The sequence below is a fragment of the Petromyzon marinus genome, chromosome 1, assembly GCF_048934315.1.
Source record: "Petromyzon marinus isolate PM22_M1 ecotype Great Lakes invasive population chromosome 1, UKy_Petmar_22M1.pri1.0, whole genome shotgun sequence".
NCBI classification, from domain to species: Eukaryota; Metazoa; Chordata; class Hyperoartia; order Petromyzontiformes; family Petromyzontidae; genus Petromyzon; species Petromyzon marinus.
This window is the reverse complement of record NC_133667.1, coordinates 15,963,500-15,983,938: the sequence shown is the minus strand read 5'-3', so window position 1 is coordinate 15,983,938 and position 20,439 is coordinate 15,963,500.

Here is a 20,439-nt window from a genome sequence, read left to right as displayed (position 1 = left end):
GTGTCATCCACATATCTCTTCCACAGCGAAGGTCTGAGGGTGGAAGTCTGGATGGCGTCTGATTCAAATTTCTCCATGAAAATATTGGCTATCACTGGTGACAAGGGGGATCCCATGGGGGTACCCTCATTTTGTTTGTAGAAGGAGCCATTCCAAGTAAAGTAGGTATTGTTGAGGCAGTGCCTAACCAGTGCAGGTGTATCGGGGTCTAGTCCATGTTGGACCAAATTTTCAATTATTTCAATGGTATCAGGCACTGGGATCTTGGTGAACAAAGAGACCACATCGAAGCTGACAAGGATATCGTCAGGGGACAGTACAACGTCTTTGACCATAGAGACCAATTGGGCTGAGTTAAGTACTGCTGAGGCAGTCTTGCCAGTGAAAGGCAGCAAGGTATCTGACAGAAAACGGGCCAGTCTATAGGAAGGGGAGTTGATCGTGGATACGATGGGTCGTAGTGGGGTGCCTTCTTTATGAATCTTTGGAAGACCATAGCATCTATGGGGTCTTGCAGTAGAAGGTTTTTAGGGAGGGACGTCTAGTTAGGTCGATTAGGGAGGTCGAACTTGTGATGATCTTGTTGGTTTTTATCGCTATATTGGTAGGGTCATTTGTATTTTTTGAGTAACTTCCATCGTTGAGCAGATTCTGGATTTTGTTGTATGAATCTTTATCCATAATTACAGTAGCCTTGCCTTTATCGGCTAATAGGATGACTATATCACTTTTGTTTTTTAAATTCGCGACTTCAGAGCGTTCATTTTTGCTGATGTTACTAATGAGTTTCTTTTCATTCTTAAGAATAGTGGCTATTTCAGCTCTCGCAACGTCTGCTTGGATGTGTCCCACGCCTTTGAGGGCTACATCGACCTGAGAGATGATATCATCTACTGGTATGTGTTTTGGGGTGACAGCAAAATTCAGTCCCCTAGCCAGTACTGTTTTCAGATTGTCCGAAATCGGGGTGCTACTCTGATTAATGACGATTTTGTTAACATCTAGTTTTGTTATATGTGGAACTGGGTTCTTCTTTGATAGGTGGTTGAATTTAGAAATCAGGTTAGCTTTACATTTGAGTGACAGTGAATCAGCAGAAGAAGCAGTCATGTTGTCTACGTAATTCCAATCAGAAGGTGACATTTTTTGTGTTAACATTAAATGAGCTGTATCTCTCCGAATTCTAAACAGATTCTGTTTAAGGCCAGCCTATCTTTAATCTCAGAGAGGATAAGGCTACTCCGATTTGTACTCGATACTTTAGACAAGACTCTCCTAAAAGCTAATTTTATGTTAACATAAAAAATGTCACCTTCTGATTGGAATCACGTAAGTCTATGAGCAGTGTTGAGTCTATGGGCAGTGTTGAGTCTATGGTGCAGTGTTGAGTCTATGGGCAGTGTTGAGTCTATGGGCAGTGTTGAGTCTATGTGCAGTGTTGAGTCTATGGTCAGTGCTGAGTCTACGGGCAGTGGTGAGTCTATGAGCAGTGTTGAGTCTATGGTGCAGTGTTGAGTCTATGGGCAGTGTTGAGTCTATGGTCAGTGCTGAGTCTATGGTCAGTGTTGAGTCTATGGGCAGTGTTGAGTCTATGGGCAGTGTTGAGTCTATGGGCAGTGTTGAGTCTATGGTGCAGTGTTGAGTCTATGGGCAGTGTTGAGTCTATGGTCAGTGCTGAGTCTATGGTCAGTGTTGAGTCTATGGGCAGTGTTGAGTCTATGGGCAGTGTTGAGTCTATGGGCAGTGTTGAGTCTATGTGCAGTGTTGAGTCTATGGTCAGTGCTGAGTCTATGGTCAGTGTTGAGTCTATGGTGCAGTGTTGAGTCTATGGGCAGTGTTGAGTCTATGGGCAGTGTTGAGTCTATGGGCAGTGTTGAGTCTATGGGCAGTGTTGAGTCTATGTGCAGTGTTGAGTCTATGGTGCAGTGTTGAGTCTATGTGAAGTGTTGAGTCTTTGGTCAGTGCTGAGTCTACGGGCAGTGGTGAGTCTATGAGCAGTGTTGAGTCTATGGTGCAGTGTTGAGTCTATGGGCAGTGTTGAGTCTATGTGCAGTGTTGAGTCTATGTGCAGTGGTGAGTCTATGGTCAGTGCTGAGTCTATGGGCAGTGTTGAGTCTATGCAGTATTGAGTCTATGTGCAGTGGTGAGTCTATGGGCAGTGTTGAGTCTATGGGCAGTGTTGAGTCTATGTGCAGTGTTGAGTCTATGGTGCAGTGTTGAGTCTATGGTGCAGTGTTGAGTCTATGTGAAGTGTTGAGTCTATGGTCAGTGCTGAGTCTACGGGCAGTGGTGAGTCTATGAGCAGTGTTGAGTCTATGGTGCAGTGTTGAGTCTATGGGCAGTGTTGAGTCTATGGTCAGTGCTGAGTCTATGGTCAGTGTTGAGTCTATGGGCAGTGTTGAGCCTATGGGCGGTGTTGAGTCTATGGGCAGTGTTGAGTCTATGGTGCAGTGTTGAGTCTATGGGCAGTGTTGAGTCTATGGTCAGTGCTGAGTCTATGGTCAGTGTTGAGTCTATGGGCAGTATTGAGTCTATGGGCAATGTTGAGTCTATGGGCAGTGTTGAGTCGATGTGCAGTGTTGAGTCTATGGTGCAGTGTTGAGTCTATGGGCAGTGTTGAGTCTATGGTCAGTGCCGAGTCTACGGGCAGTGGTGAGTCTATGGTCAGTGCTGAGTCTATGGGCAGTGTTGAGTCTATGCAGTGTTGAGTCTATGTGCAGTGGTGAGTCTATGGGCAGTGTTGAGTCTATGTGCAGTGTTGAGTCTATGGTCAGTGCTGAGTCTATGGGTAGTGTTGAGTCTATGGTGCAGTGTTGAGTCTATGGTCAGTGTTGAATCTATGGGTAGTGTTGAGTCTATGGTGCAGTGTTGAGTCAATGGGCAGTGTTGAGTCCATGGTCAGTGTTGAGTCTATGGGTAGTGTTGAGTCTATGGTGCAGTGTTGAGTTTATGGTCAGTGCTGAGTCTATGGTGCAGTGTTGAGTCTATAGTGCAGTGTTGAGTCTATGGTCAATGTTGAGTATATAGTGCAGTGTTGAGTCTATAGTGCAGTGTTGAGTCTATGGGCAGTGTTGAGTCTATGGTGCAGTGTTGAGTCTATGGTGCAGTGTTGAGTCGATGGGCAGTGTTGAGTCTATGGGCAGTGTTGAGTCTATGGTGCAGTGTTGAGTCTATGGGCAGTGTTGAGTCTATGGTCAGTGCTGAGTCTATGGTCAGTGTTGAGTCTATGGTCAGTGCTGAGTCTACGGGCAGTGGTGAGTCTATGAGCAGTGTTGAGTCTATGGTGCAGTGTTGAGTCTATGGGCAGTGTTGAGTCTATGGTCAGTGCTGAGTCTATGGTCAGTGTTGAGTCTATGGGCAGTGTTGAGCCTATGGGCAGTGTTGAGTCTATGGGCAGTGTTGAGTCTATGGTGCAGTGTTGAGTCTATGGGCAGTGTTGAGTCTATGGTCAGTGCTGAGTCTATGGTCAGTGTTGAGTCTATGGGCAGTGTTGAGTCTATGGGCAATGTTGAGTCTATGGGCAGTGTTGAGTCGATGTGCAGTGTTGAGTCTATGGTGCAGTGTTGAGTCTATGGGCAGTGTTGAGTCTATGGTCAGTGCTGAGTCTACGGGCAGTGGTGAGTCTATGGTCAGTGCTGAGTCTATGGGCAGTGTTGAGTCTATGCAGTGTTGAGTCTATGTGCAGTGGTGAGTCTATGGGCAGTGTTGAGTCTATGTGCAGTGTTGAGTCTATGGTCAGTGCTGAGTCTATGGGTAGTGTTGAGTCTATGGTGCAGTGTTGAGTCTATGGTCAGTGTTGAATCTATGGGTAGTGTTGAGTCTATGGTGCAGTGTTGAGTCAATGGGCAGTGTTGAGTCCATGGTCAGTGTTGAGTCTATGGGTAGTGTTGAGTCTATGGTGCAGTGTTGAGTTTATGGTCAGTGCTGAGTCTATGGTGCAGTGTTGAGTCTATAGTGCAGTGTTGAGTCTATGGTCAGTGTTGAGTATATAGTGCAGTGTTGAGTCTATAGTGCAGTGTTGAGTCTATGGGCAGTGTTGAGTCTATGGTGCAGTGTTGAGTCTATGGTGCAGTGTTGAGTCGATGGGCAGTGTTGAGTCGATGGGCAGTGTTGAGTCTATGGTGCAGTGTTGAGTCTATGGGCAGTGTTGAGTCTATGGGCAGTGTTGAGTCTATGGTGCAGTGTTGAGTCTATGGGCAGTGTTGAGTCTACGTGCAGTGTTGAGTCTATGGTGCAGTGTTGAGTCTATGGGCAGTGTTGAGTCTATGTGGAGTGTTAAGTCTATGGTCAGTGCTGAGTCTACGGGCAGTGGTGAGTCTATGGGCAGTGTTGAGTCTATGGGTAGTGTTGAGTCTATGGGCAGTGTTGAGTCTATGGGCAGTGTTGAGTCTATGGTGCAGTGTTGAGTCTATGGGCAGTGTTGAGTCTATGGTCAGTGCTGAGTCCATGGGCAGTGGTGAGTCTATGGGCAGTGTTGAGTCTATGGGCAGTGTTGAGTCTATGGTGCAGTGTTGAGTCTATGGTCAGTGTTGAGTCTATGGGCAGTGTTGAGTCTATGATCAGTGTTGAGTCTATGGGCAGTGTTGAGTCTATGGTCAGTGTTGAGTCTATGGTGCAGTGTTGAGTCTATGGGTATTGTTGAGTCTATGGTCAGTGTTGAGTCTATGGTGCAGTGTTGAGTCTATGGTGCAGTCTTGAGTCTATGGCTAGTGTTAAGTCTATGGGCAGTGTTGAGTCTATGGTGCAGTGTTGAGTCTATGGGCAGTGTTGAGTCTATGGGCAGTGTTCAGTCTATGGTGCAGTGTTGAGTCTATGGGCAGTGTTGAGTCTAGGTGCAGTATTGAGTCTATGGTGCAGTGTTGAGTCTATGTGGAGTGTTGAGTCTATGGTCAGTGCTGAGTATACGGGCAGTGGTGAGTCTATGAGCAGTGTTGAGTCTATGGTGCAGTGTTGAGTCTATGGGCAGTGTTGAGTATATGGGCAGTGCCGAGTCTATGGGCAGTGTTGAGTCTATGGTCAGTGTTGAGTCTATGGTGCAGTGTTGAGTCTATGGTCAGGCTGAGTCTATGGGCAGTGGTGAGTCTATGTGGAGTGTTGAGTCTATGTGCAGTGTTGCGTCTATGATCAGTGCTGAGTCTATGGGCAGTGTTGAGTCTATGGGCAGGGTTGACTCTATGGTGCAGTGTTGAGTCTATGGGCAGTGTTGAGTCTATGGGCAGTGCTGAGTCTCTGTGCAGTGTTGAGTCTATGGTGCAGTGTTGAGTCTATGGACAGTGTTGAGTTTATGTGGAGTGTTGAGTCTATGTGCAGTGGTGAGTCTATGGACAGTGTTGAGTCTATGGACAGTTTTGAGTCTATGGACAGTGTTGAGTCTATGTGCAGTGTTGAGTCTATGGTGCAGTGTTGAGTCTATTGTCAGTGTTGAGTCTATGTGCAGTGTTGAGTCTATGGTGCAGTGTTGAGTCTATGGGTAGTGTTGAGTCTATGGGCAGTGCTGAGTCTATGGTGCAGTGTTGAGTCTATGGGCAGTGTTGAGTCTATGGGCAGTGTTGAGTCTACGTGCAGTGTTGAGTCTATGGTGCAGTGTTGAGTCTATAGTGCAGTGTTGAGTCTATGGGCAGTGTTGAGTCTATGTGCAGTGGTGAGTCTATGGGCAGTGTTGAGTCTATGTGCAGTGTTGAGTCTATGGTCAGGCTGAGTCTATGGGCAGTGGTGAGTCTATGTGGAGTGTTGAGTCTATGTGCAGTGGTGAGTCTATGGGTAGTGTTGAGTCTATGTGCAGTGTTGAGTCTATGATCAGTGCTGAGTCTATGGGCAGTGTTGAGTCTATGGGCAGTGTTGACTCTATGGTGCAGTGTTGAGTCTATGGGCAGTGTTGAGTCTATGTGGAGTGTTGAGTCTATGTGCAGTGGTGAGTCTATGGACAGTGTTGAGTCTATGGACAGTGTTGAGTCTATGGACAGTGTTGAGTCTATGTGCAGTGCTGAGTCTATGGTGCAGTGTTGAGTCTATGGTCAGTGCTGAGTCTATGGGCAGTGTTGAGTCTATGGGCAGTGTTGAGTCTATGTGCAGTGTTGAGTCTATGGTGCAGTGTTGAGTCTATGGTCAGTGCTGAGTCTATGGGCAGTGTTGAGTCTATGGGCAGTGCTGAGTCTATGGGCAGTGTTGAGTCTAATGACAACACTTAACATGAACCAGATCCTCAATTTGAAGCCGAGTCGACCTAGGGGAGAACGTCCAGGACCGGTTCGGATAATAATCGTCACCCTGGTGGGTGTTGGTGGTGGTGACACAGTAGGGGGCACAGACGGTGCATCGGCCGGTAGTCATCTCAGTCAGTCGTTCGGTAGTCATCTCAGGCAGTTAACACGTGGCACCTGCTGGGTCTGCCCCGTCACCTCCTCCTGCCGTGGGCGTGTCGACCACAATCACGTGACTGCCTCGCCATAGTGACGTCACCGCCACCTAGTGGCGAATGGCGGCGGTTGTTGTTGTTGGTGGGTGGTGGGTGGTGGTTGGTAGGTGGTGAGTGGTGGTTAGTGGGTGGGTGGTGAGTTGTGGGTGGTGGTTGTGTGGTGGTTGGTGGTTGTATGGTGGTTGGTGGTTGTGTGGTGGTTGGTGGTGGTTGGTTGGTGGGTGGGTGGTGGTTGGTGGTGAGTGGTGGTTAGTGGGTGGGTGGTGAGTGGTGGTTAGTGGGTGGGTGGTGAGTGGTGGGTGGGTGGTGGTTGGTGGTTGTGTGGTGGTTGGTGGGTGTTGATTAGTGGGTGGGTGGTGGGTGGTGATTGGTGAGTGGTGGTTAGTGGGTGGGTGGTGAGTGATGGTTGGTGGTTGTGTGGTGGTTGTGTGGTGGTTGGTGGGTGGTGGTGGTGTTTGGTGGGTGGTTAGTGGGTAGTTGGTTGGTGGGTGGTCGTCTCCGAGCGAGAGGGCGTTCGCTCGCGCTCTTCGCTCCTCCCATCCCACCTTGGCCTCCTCCCCTCCTGCCGTGTTGACCCATGGGATTGTCAGCTCAACGTTGTTACTCGTCTCAGATGGTGATTCTTCGACTGCGTCTGTGTGCACTGTGCAACGCGTGCGTGTGTGTGGAGCGGTCTTGTAGTGGCCTCAACTGAGTACCTGGTGTGGTGTGCAGTAAACATCGCCACTGGGGAGACAAAGGCGGCCGGGCGTGGTGCTGGCCACCCACCCCCTCGTGTGCCGTGCCGGCCTTCATAGGTGATGCTGCTACTCGCTAACAGCACTTGCCCCTACAGTCTGTTAGAGGCTACACGGGGGATCTTTGCCTTTCTGTACCCCCCCTGCGCCACCACGAAAGTGGTGATGTTTTTAGGCCGAGCCGACCTAGGGGATGTCCCTTCCCAGGGCCGCTTCAAGATACATCCGAGGGCGAGAATTTAGAACCCACCCCAAAGCCCGCGTGTTTAACGCACAAACGGTGGATAAAGACATGTTATATTTTAGATAAATACATAATAAGACCCGAACCGATAAGCGCGCGCACTAATGTGATTATCATTATTATAATCACATTTATTAAAAAGGAAGACAAAAACGTTTATCGGCACATGGAGTATTTGTACACAAACACTGATCAAATATACACACACACACGTGTAGCCTCTCACAGACTGTCGGGACAAGTGGTGTTAGCGAGTAGCAGCAGCGCCTATGAAGTAGACAAAGACAAAGGCCCCCCGTATAGCCTCTAACAGACTGCTGGGGCAAGTGCTGTTAGCGAATAGCAGCAGCGCCTATGAAGGAGATAAAGACAAAGATCCCCCGTGTAGCCTCTAACAGACTGTCGGGACAAGTGCTGTTAGCGAGTAGCAGCAGCACCTATGAAGGCCGGCACGGTGTGGCACACACAAGCTGTGTGGGGTGGCCAAGCACCACGCCCGGCCGCCTTTGTCTCCCCAGTGGCGATGTTTCCCACACACGGTGCCACGTCGTACTCATTCGAGGTTGAGTCGACCTAGGGGAGAGCCCAAGGACCAGGTTGTGGTTGCTCGCTAGCCTGTGGAGGCGATACGTCTGAAGGGAGTGGAGTGGGAGGGGGGTGTTGTCTGGGTGAGGATCTTTACCTGTGGTAGTTGTGATGGTAAATTAATGCGCGCGCCACCGCAGCAAAACGCGTGCACTGAATTCACGAATCGCGCACACAAAGGCAAAGATCACCCGGGTAGCCTCGACAGGCCGTCAGGGGCAAGTGCTGTCAGCATTCAGCAGCAGCAGCAGCAGCATTAGCGCACGGTGGCACACGAGGGGATGCGATGTTTTACACGCACCGCACCAGGTACACATTTGAGGCCGAGTCGACCTAGGGGAGGAGGCCCAGGACCGGTTCAGAGAATCGCCACCGTGGTGTTGGCCGCGAGCAGGAATCCAACTCGGGTCGTGGCCGGGTTCATTGCGCAGCGTAGCGCTAACCGCTGCACCACCGCTCCTCACTCACACCAACGCAGATACACACACACAGACACTAATACAGACACTAACACAGTCACAAACAATAACACAGACATTAACACTAACACAGACACTAACACTAACACACACACAGACACTAACACAGACACTAACACAGACACTGACACTAACACTGATATAATTACAGACACTAACACAGACACCACCACAGACACTAACACTAACACAGACACTGACACTAACGCAGCCACTGACACTAACACAGACATTAACACAGACACTAACACAGACCCAAACACTAACACAGACATTAACACATACAATAACATAGACACAGACACTGACACTAACACAAACACTAACACAGACACTGACACTAACACAGACACTAACACAGACACAGACACTAACACAGCCACTGATATAAATACAGACACTAACACAGACACTAACACAGACACAGACACTAACACAGACACTGATATAATTACAGACACTAACACAGACATTAACACAGACACTAACACAGACACTCACACAGACACAGACACTGACACTAACACTGACACTAACACAGGCACTAACACAGACACTAACACAGACACTAACACAGACACTGACACAGACACAGACACTAACACAGACACTAACACAGACACTAACACAGACACTGACACAGACACTAACACAGACACTAACACAGACACTGATATAATTACAGACACTAACACAGACACTAACACAGACACAGACACTGACACTAACACAGCCACTGACACTAACACAGACACTAACACAGACACTAACACAGACCCAAACACTAACACAGACATTAACACATACAATAACACAGACACTGACACAGACACTGACACTGACACAGACACTAACACAGACACTAACACAGACCCAAACACTAACACAGACATTAACACATACAATAACACAGACACTAACACAGACACTGACACTGACACAGACACTAACACAGACACTAACACAGACACTAACACAGTCACTGACACTAACACAGACACTAATACAGACAATAACACAGACACAAACAATAACACAGACATTAACACTAACACAGACACTAACACAGACACTGACACTAACACAGACACTAACACATACACTGACACTAACACAGACACTGACACTAACACAGACACTAACACAGACACAGAGACTAACACAGACACTGATATAATTACATACACTAACACAGACACAGATACTAACACAGACACTGACACTAACACAGAGACTAACACAGACACAGACAATGACACTAACACAGACACTAACACAGACACTAACACAGACACTAACACAGACAAAGATAAAGATCCCCCATATAGCCTGAACAGACTGTAGGGGCAAGTGCTGTTAGCGAGCACCTATAAAGGCGGGAACGGTACACGAGGGGTGGGTGGCCAACACCACACTAACACACACACTAACACAGACACTAACACAGACACTAACACAGACACAGACACTAACACAGACACTAACGCAGACACTAACGCAGACACTAACACTAACACAGACACTAACACAGACACTAACACAGACACTAACACTAACACAGACACTAACACAGACACTAACACAGACACTAACACTAACACAGACACTAACACAGACACTAACACAGACACTAACACTGACACTAACACAGACACTAACACTAACACAGACACTAACACTAACACATACACTAACACAGACACAGACACTAACACAGACACTAACACTAACACAGACACTAACACTAACACAGACACTAACACTAACACAGACACTAACACTAACACATACACTAACACATACACTAACACAGACACTAACACAGACACTAACACAGACACTGACACTAACACAGACACTAACACTGACACAGACACTAACACAGACACTAACACAGACACTAACACTAACACAGACACTAACACAGACACTAACACAGACACTAACACAGACTCTAACACTAACACAGACACTAACACAGACACTAACACAGACACTAACACAGACACAGACACTAACACTAACACAGACACTAACACAGACACTAGCACAGACACTAACACAGACACTAACACAGACACTAACACTAACACACACACTAACACAGACACTAACACAGACACTAACACAGACACTAACACAGACACAGACACTAACACAGACACTAACACAGACACTAACACTAACACAGACACTAACACAGACACTAACACAGACACTAACACATACACTAACACTAACACAGACACTAACACAGACACTAACACAGACACAGACACTAACACAGACACTAACACAGACACTAACACAGACACTAACACAGACACTAACACTAACACAGACACTAACACTGACACTAACACTAACACAGACACTAACACACACTAACACAGACACTAACACTAACACAGACACTAACACAGACACTAACACAGACACTAACACACACACTAACACACACACTAACACACACACTAACACTAACACAGACACTAACACAGACACTAACACAGACACTAACACTAACACAGACACTAACACAGACACTAACACACACGACGTGGCGGCGACGTGATAACGGCGCTCGTGCCAGGCTAGGTGCACTTTGTCTGTCACTTCGACCCGCGTGGACACACGTGGTGTGACACACCACGTGTTGTGTCGTGACACACCACGTGTTGTGTCGTGACACACCACGTGTTGTGTCGTGTCACACCAAGTGTTGTGTCGTACACACCACGTGTTGTGTCGTGTCACACCACGTGTTGTGTCGTGACACACCACGTGTTGTGTCGTGTCACACCACGTGTTGTGACACACGACGTGTTGTGTCGTGACACACCACGTGTGTTGTGTCGTGATACACCACGTGTGTTGTGTCGTGACACACCACGTGTTGTGTCGTGTCACACCACGTGTGTTGTGACACACCACGTGTTGTGTCGTGACACACCACGTGTGTTGTGTCGTGATACACCACGTGTGTTGTGTCGTGACACACCACGTGTGTTGTGTCGTGACACACCACGTGTGTTTTGTCGTGACACACCACGTGTGTTGTGTCGTGACACACCACGTGTGTTGTGTCGTGACACACCACGTGTTGTGTCGTGACACACCACGTGTTGTGTCGTGTCACACCACGTGTTGTGACACACCACGTGTGTTGTGTCGTGACACACCACGTGTGTTGTGTCGTGATACACCACGTGTGTTGTGTCGTGACACACCACGTGTTGTGTCGTGACACACCACGTGTTGTGTCGTGACACACCACGTGTGTTGTCAGCGAAGGAGGAGGGGGAGGTGGAGGAGGGGGGAAGAGGGGGAGGAGGGGGAGGAGAAGGGGAGAGGAGAAGGGGGAGGAGGAGGGGGAAGAGGAGGAGGTGGAGGGGGGGGAGGAGGAGGAGGGAGAGGAGGAGCAGGGGGAGGAGGGGGGAGGGGGAGGAGGAGGGGGGTAGGAGGAGGGGGGGAGCGGGTGGAGGAGGGCGAGGAGGAGGGGGAGGGAGGGGGAGGTGGAGGGGGGAGGGAGGTGGAGGGCGAGGAGGAGGGGGACATGGAGGAGGTGGAGGGAGGGGAGAAGTAGGGGGAGGTGAAGGGGGAGGGAGGAGGAGGGGGAGAGGGGGAGGAAGAGAAGGGGGAGGAGGGGGAGGAGAAGGAGGAGAAGGGGGAGGAGGAGGATGAGTCTGAGGCTCGAGAGAATCGAGGCGTGAGCAGAATTCACATCGCGGGAGCGCGCGTGGAGAGAGAATACAAATACAAAGCTCCCCCGTGTAGCCTCTAACAGACTGTCTCTATCCCTGTGTGTGTGTGTCTCTATCTGTGTGTGTGTGTCTCTGTGTGTGTCGCTATCCCTGTGTGTGTCTCTATCCCTGTGTCTTTGTGTGTCTCTGTGTGTGTGTCTATCTCTGTGTGTGTCTGTGTGTGTCTTTGTGTGTGTCTCTATGTCTGTGTCTCTGTATGTTTGTGTGTCTATCTCTGTGTGTGTCTATCTCTGTGTGTCTCTGTGTGTGTCTATCTCTGTGTGTGTCTCTTTATTTGTGTGTCTATCTGTGTGTGTGTGTCTCTGTGTGTCTCTGTGTCTATCTCTGTGTGTGTCTCTGTGTGTGTCTCTATCTCTGTGTGTGTCTATCTCTGTGTGTTTCTATTTTTGTGTGTGTGTCTCTGTGTGTGTATCTATCTCTGTGTGTCTGTGTGTGTCTATCTCTGTGTGTGTCTATCTCTCTATGTGTCTCTGTGTGTGTCTATCTCTGTGTGTGTCTATCTCTGTGTGTGTCTCTGTTTGTGTCTATCTCTGTGTGTGTCTCTGTGTGTCTCTGTGTGTGTGTCTCTGTGTGTGTGTGTCTATCTCTGTGTGTGTCTATCTCTGTGTGTGTCTCTGTGTGTCTCTGTGTGTGTGTCTCTGTGTGTTGTGGGGAGTGATAGTGTAGCGGTTAGCGCACTGCGCTATGAACCTGGTGACCCGGGTTCGATTCCCGCTCACGGCCAACACCAGTGACGATTATTTGAACCGGTCCCGGGCCTCCCCTAGGTCGACTCAGCCTCAAATGAGTACCTGGTGCGGTGTAATCATTGCCACTAGGGAAACAAAGGCGGTCGGGCGTGGTGCTGGCCACGCACCCCCTCGTGTACCGTTCCGGCCTTCATAGGTGCTCGCTAACAGCACTTGCCCATACAGTCTGTTAAAGGTATATAGGGGATCTTTTTCTTTGTCTCTGTGTGTGTGTGTGTGTCTCTGTGTGTGTGTGTGTGTCTCTGTGTGTGTGTGTCTCTGTGTGTGTGTGTCTCTGTGTGTGTGTGTCTCTGTGTGTGTGTGTGTCTCTGTGTGTGTGTGTGTCTCTGTGTGTGTGTGTCTCTGTGTGTGTGTGTGTCTCTGTGTGTGTGTGTCTCTGTGTGTGTGTGTCTCTGTGTGTGTGTGTCTCTGTGTGTGTGTGTCTGTGTGTGTGTGTGTCTCTGTGTGTGTGGGTCTGTGTGTGTGTGTGTCTGTGTGTGTGTGTGTCTGTGTGTGTCTCTCTCTCTGTGTCTCTCTCTGTGTGTGTGTCTTCGACGTCTCGGAATGCTACCCGACCGGTCTGAGTCCACTCGTGCTGCTGACTGTCACCTGCACAGCGGCAGCGCAGAACTGTCGCAATGTTTATTTTACTCACAGGAACCTCGCGGACCTTCCACGAGGATTTCACGAAGGGGGTCTGCTGCGTAGACAAACAAAGACAAAGATCCCCCGTGTAGCCTCTAACAGACTGTTGGGGCAAGTGCTGTTAGCGAGTAGCAGCAGCACCTATGAAGGAGACAAAGACAAAGATCCCCCGTGTAGCCTCTAACAGACTGTTGGGGCAAGTGCTGTTAGCGAGTAGCAGCAGCACCTATGAAGGAGACAAAGACAAAGATCCCCCGTGTAGCCTCTAACAGACTGTTGGGGCAAGTGCTGTTAGCGAGTAGCAGCAGCGCCTATGAAGGAGACAAAGAAAAGATCCCCCGTGTAGCCTCTAACAGACTGTCGGGGCAAGTGCTGTTAGCACTCTGTCTGTATGTACATTGAATTTCTTTCGCACCGTACGTTGTCAACCGCGCATATCGGAGGTGCGAGGAACGGACAACAACACTAAACTCGTTGTGCCTGAGTCTGCTTCTAAGTCAGTTCTGGTCTAACACGTCACTTGAACCCTAAGGATCGTAATGGAGTGTCTGAGTCGGACTATAAGTCACTTGAACCCTAGGGGTTGTAATGGAGTGCCTGAGTCTGGCCCTGAGTCACTTGAACCCTAGGGGTTGTAATGGAGTGCCTGAGTCTGGCTCTGAGTCACTTGAACCCTAAGGATCGTAATGTAGTGCCTGAGTCTGACTCTAAGTCACTTGAACCCTAAGGATGGTAATGGAGTGCCTGGGTCTGGCTCTAAGTCACTTGAACCCTAGGGGTTGTAATCGAGTGCCTGAGTCTGGCTCTGAGTCACTTGAACCCTAGGGGTCGTAATGGAGTGCCTGAGTCTGGCTCTGAGTCACTTGAACCCTAGGGGTCGTAATGGAGTGCCTGAGTCTGGCTCTGAGTCACTTGAACCCTAGGGGTTGTAATGGAGTGCCTGAGTCTGACTCTAAGTCACTTGAACCCTAGGGGTTGTAATGGAGTGCCTGAGTATGGCTCTAAGTCACTTGAACCCTATGGGTTGTAATCGAGTGCCTGAGTCTGGCTCTGAGTCACTTGAACCCTAAGGATCGTAAGGGAGTGCCTGAGTCTGGCTCTAAGTCACTTGAACCCTAAGGATCGTAATGGAGTGCCTGAGTCTGGCTCTGAGTCACTTGAACCCTAAGGATCGTAAGGGAGTGCCTGAGTCTGGCTCTGAGTCACTTGATCCCTAAGGATCATAATGGAGTGCCTGAGTCTGGCTCTGAGTCACTTGAATCCTAAGGATCGTAAGGGAGTGCCTGAGTCTGGCTCTAAGTCACTTGAACCCTAAGGATCGTAATGGAGTGCCTGAGTCTGGCTCTGAGTCACTTGAACCCTAAGGATCGTAATGGAGTGCCTGAGTCTGGCTCTGAGTCACTTGAACCCTAAGGGTCGTAATGGAGTGCCTGAGTCTGGCTCTGAGTCACTTGAACCCTAGGGGTTGTAATGGAGTGCCTGAGTCTGGCTCTAAGTCACTTGAACCCTAGGGGTCGTAATTGAGTGCCTGAGTCTGACTCTATGTCACTTGAACCCTAAGGATCGTAATGGAGTGCCTGAGTCTGGCTCTGAGTCACTTGAACCCTAAGGGTCGTAATGGAGTGCCTGAGGCTGGCTCTAAGTCACTTGAACCCTAGGGGTTGTAATGGAGTGCCTGAGTCTGGCTCTGAGTCACTTGAACCCTAGGGGTTGTAATGGAGTGCCTGAGTCTGGCTCTGAGTCACTTGAACCCTAGGGGTTGTCATGGAGTGCCTGAGTCTGGCTTTGAGTCACTTGAACCCTAGGGGTTGTAATGGAGTGCCTGAGTCTGGCTCTGAGTCACTTGAACCCTAGGGGTTGTCATGGAGTGCCTGAGTCTGGCTCTGAGTCACTTGAACCCTAGGGGTTGTAATGGAGTGCCTGAGTCTGACTCTAAGTCACTTGAACCCTAGGGGTTGTAATGGAGTGCCTGAGTCTGGCTCTAAGTCACTTGAACCCTAGGGGTTGTAATGGAGTGCCTGAGTCTGGCTCTGAGTCACTTGAACCCTAAGGATCGTAAGGGAGTGCCTGAGTCTGGCTCTGAGTCACTTGATCCCTAAGGATCGTAATGGAGTGCCTGAGTCTGGCTCTGAGTCACTTGAACCCTAAGGATCGTAAGGGAGTGCCTGAGTCTGGCTCTGAGTCACTTGAACCCTAAGGATCGTAATGGAGTGCTTGAGTCTGGCTCTGAGTCACTTGAACCCTAGGGGTTGTAATGGAGTGCCTGAGTCTGGCTTTGAGTCACTTGATCCCTAAGTATCGTAATGGAGTGCCTGAGTCTGGCTCTGAGTCACTTGAACTCTAGGGGTTGTAATGGAGTGCCTGAGTCTGGCTCTGAGTCACTTGAACCCTAGAGGTTGGAATGGAGTGCCTGAGTCTGGCTCTGAGTCACTTGAACCCTAGGGGTTGTAATGGAGTGCCTGAGTCTGGCTCTGAGTCACTTGAACCCTAGGGATCGTAATGGAGTGCCTGAGTCTGGCTCTATGTCACTTGAACCCTAAGGATCGTAATGGAGTGCCTGAGTCTGGCTCTTAGTCACTTGAACCCTAGGGGTTGTAATGGAGTGCCTGAGTCTGGCTCTGAGTCACTTGATCCCTAAGGATCATAATGGAGTGCCTGAGTCTGGCTCTGAGTCACTTGAACCCTAAGGATGGTAAGGGAGTGCCTGAGTCTGGCTCTAAGTCACTTGAACCCTAAGGATCGTAATGGAGTGCCTGAGTCTGGCTCTGAGTCACTTGAACCCTAAGGATCGTAATGGAGTGCCTGAGTCTGGCTCTGAGTCACTTGAACCCTAAGGGTCGTAATGGAGTGCCTGAGTCTGGCTCTAAGTCACTTGAACCCTAGGGGTCGTAATGGAGTGCCTGAGTCTGGCTCTAAGTCACTTCAACCCTAGGGGTTGTAATGGAGTGCCTGAGTCTGGCTCTGAGTCACTTGAACCCTAGGGGTTGTAATGGAGTACCTGAGTCTGGCTTTGAGTCACTTGAACCCTAAGGATCGTAATGGAGTGCCTCAGTCTGGCTCTGAGTCACTTGAACACTAGGGGTTGCAATTGAGTGCCTGATTCTGGCTCTTAGTCACTTGAACCCTAGGGGTCGTAATGGAGTGCCTGAGTCGGGCTCTAAGTCACTTCAACCCTAGGGGTTGTAATGGAGTGCCTGAGTCTGGCTCTGAGTCACTTGAACCCTAGGGGTTGTAATGGAGTGCCTGAGTCTGGCTCTAAGTCACTTGAACCCTAGGGGTCGTAATGGAGTGCCTGAGTCTGGCTTTGAGTCACTTGAACCCTAAGGATCGTAATGGAGTGCCTCAGTCTGGCTCTGAGTCACTTGAACCCTAGGGGTTGTAATTGAGTGCCTGGGTCTGGCTCTTAGTCACTTGAACCCTAGGGGTCGTAATGGAGTGCCTGAGTCGGGCTCTAAGTCACTTGAACCCTAGGGGTTGTAATGGAGTGCCTGATTCTAGCTCTTAGTCACTTGAACCCTAGGGATTGTAATGGAGTGCCTGAGTCTGGCTCTGAGTCACTTGAACCCTAAGGATCGTAATGGAGTGCCTGAGTCTGGCTCTGAGTCACTTGAACCCTAGGGGTTGTAATGGAGTGCCTGAGTCTGGCTCTAAGTCACTTGAACCCTAGGGGTCGTAATGGATTGCCTGAGTCTGGCTCTAAGTCACTTCAACCCTAGGGGTTGTAATGGAGTGCCTGAGTCTGGCTCTGAGTCACTTGAACCCTAGGGGTTGTAATGGAGTGCCTGAGTCTGGCTCTAAGTCACTTGAACCCTAGGGGTCGTAATGGAGTGCCTGAGTCTGGCTTTGAGTCACTTGAACCCTAAGGATCGTAATGGAGTGCCTCAGTCTGGCTCTGAGTCACTTGAACACTAGGGGTTGTAATTGAGTGCCTGATTCTGGCTCTTAGTCACTTGAACCCTAGGGGTCGTAATGGAGTGCCTGAGTCGGGCTCTAAGTCACTTCAACCCTAGGGGTTGTAATGGAGTGCCTGAGTCTGGCTCTGAGTCACTTGAACCCTAGGGGTTGTAATGGAGTGCCTGAGTCTGGCTCTAAGTCACTTGAACCCTAGGGGTCGTAATGGAGTGCCTGAGTCTGGCTTTGAGTCACTTGAACCCTAAGGATCGTAATGGAGTGCCTCAGTCTGGCTCTGAGTCACTTGAACCCTAGGGGTTGTAATTGAGTGCCTGAGTCTGGCTCTTAGTCACTTGAACCCTAGGGGTCGTAATGGAGTGCCTGAGTCTGGCTCTGAGTCACTTGAACCCTAGGGGTTGTAATGGAGTGCCTGAGTCTGGTTCTGAGTCACTTGAACCCTAGGGGTTGTAATGGAGTGCCTGAGTCTGGCTCTGAGTCACTTGAACCCTAGGGGTCGTAATGGAGTGCCTGAGTCTGGCTCTGAGTCACTTGAACCCTAGGGGTTGTAATGGAGTGCCTGAGTCTGGCTCTAAGTCACTTGAACCCTAGGGGTTGTAATGGAGTGCCTGAGTCTGGCTCTGAGTCACTTGAACCCTAAGGATCGTAATGGAGTGCCTGAGTCTGGCTCTGAGTCACTTGAACCCTAGGGGTTGTAATGGAGTGCCTGAGTCTGGCTCTGAGTCACTTGAACCCTAGGGGTTGTAATGGAGTGCCTGAGTCTGGCTCTGAGTCACTTGAACCCTAGGGGTTGTGATGGAGTGCCTGAGTCTGGCTCTAAGTCACTTCAACCCTAGGGGTTGTAATGGAGTGCCTGAGTCTGGCTCTGAGTCACTTGAACCCTAGGGGTTGTAATGGAGTGCCTGAGTCTGGCTCTAAGTCACTTGAACCCTAGGGGTCGTAATGGAGTGCCTGAGTCTGGCTTTGAGTCACTTGAACCCTAAGGATCGTAATGGAGTGCCTCAGTCTGGCTCTGAGTCACTTGAACACTAGGGGTTGCAATTGAGTGCCTGATTCTGGCTCTTAGTCACTTGAACCCTAGGGGTCGTAATGGAGTGCCTGAGTCGGGCTCTAAGTCACTTCAACCCTAGGGGTTGTAATGGAGTGCCTGAGTCTGGCTCTGAGTCACTTGAACCCTAGGGGTTGTAATGGAGTGCCTGAGTCTGGCTCTAAGTTACTTGAACCCTAGGGGTTGTAATGGAGTGCCTGAGTCTGGCTTTGAGTCACTTGAACCCTAAGGATCGTAATGGAGTGCCTCAGTCTGGCTCTGAGTCACTTGAACCCTAGGGGTTGTAATTGAGTGCCTGGGTCTGGCTCTTAGTCACTTGAACCCTAGGGGTCGTAATGGAGTGCCTGAGTCGGGCTCTAAGTCACTTGAACCCTAGGGGTTGTAATGGAGTGCCTGATTCTAGCTCTTAGTCACTTGAACCCTAGGGATTGTAATGGAGTGCCTGAGTCTGGCTCTGAGTCACTTGAACCCTAAGGATCGTAATGGAGTGCCTGAGTCTGGCTCTGAGTCACTTGAACCCTAGGGGTTGTAATGGAGTGCCTGAGTCTGGCTCTAAGTCACTTGAACCCTAGGGGTCGTAATGGAGTGCCTGAGTCTGGCTCTAAGTCACTTCAACCCTAGGGGTTGTAATGGAGTGCCTGAGTCTGGCTCTGAGTCACTTGAACCCTAGGGGTTGTAATGGAGTGCCTGAGTCTGGCTTTGAGTCACTTGATCCCTAAGTATCGTAATGGAGTGCCTGAGTCTGGCTCTGAGTCACTTGAACTCTAGGGGTTGTAATGGAGTGCCTGAGTCTGGCTCTGAGTCACTTGAACCCTAGAGGTTGGAATGGAGTGCCTGAGTCTGGCTCTGAGTCACTTGAACCCTAGGGGTTGTAATGGAGTGCCTGAGTCTGGCTCTGAGTCACTTGAACCCTAGGGATCGTAATGGAGTGCCTGAGTCTGGCTCTATGTCACTTGAACCCTAAAGATCGTAATGGAGTGCCTGAGTCTGGCTCTAAGTCACTTGAACCCTAGGGGTTGTAATCGAGTGCCTGATTCTGGCTCTTAGTCACTTGAACCCTAGGGGTTGTAATGGAGTGCCTGAGTCTGGCTCTGAGTCACTTGATCCCTAAGGATCATAATGGAGTGCCTGAGTCTGGCTCTGAGTCACTTGAACCCTAAGGATGGTAAGGGAGTGCCTGAGTCTGGCTCTAAGTCACTTGAACCCTAAGGATCGTAATGGAGTGCCTGAGTCTGGCTCTGAGTCACTTGAACCCTAAGGATCGTAATGGAGTGCCTGAGTCTGGCTCTGAGTCACTTGAACCCTAAGGGTCGTAATGGAGTGCCTGAGTCTGGCTCTAAGTCACTTGAACCCTAGGGGTCGTAATGGAGTGCCTGAGTCTGGCTCTAAGTCACTTCAACCCTAGGGGTTGTAATGGAGTGCCTGAGTCTGGCTCTGAGTCACTTGAACCCTAGGGGTTGTAATGGAGTGCCTGAGTCTGGCTCTAAGTCACTTGAACCCTAGGGGTCGTAATGGAGTACCTGAGTCTGGCTTTGAGTCACTTGAACCCTAAGGATCGTAATGGAGTGCCTGAGTCTGGCTCTGAGTCACTTGAACCCTAGGGGTTGTAATGGAGTGCCTGAGTCTGGCTCTAAGTCACTTGAACCCTAGGGGTCGTAATGGAGTGCCTGAGTCTGGCTCTAAGTCACTTCAACCCTAGGGGTTGTAATGGAGTGCCTGAGTCTGGCTCTGAGTCACTTGAACCCTAGGGGTTGTAATGGAGTGCCTGATTCTAGCTCTTAGTCACTTGAACCCTAGGGATTGTAATGGAGTGCCTGAGTCTGGCTCTGAGTCACTTGAACCCTAAGGATCGTAATGGAGTGCCTGAGTCTGGCTCTGAGTCACT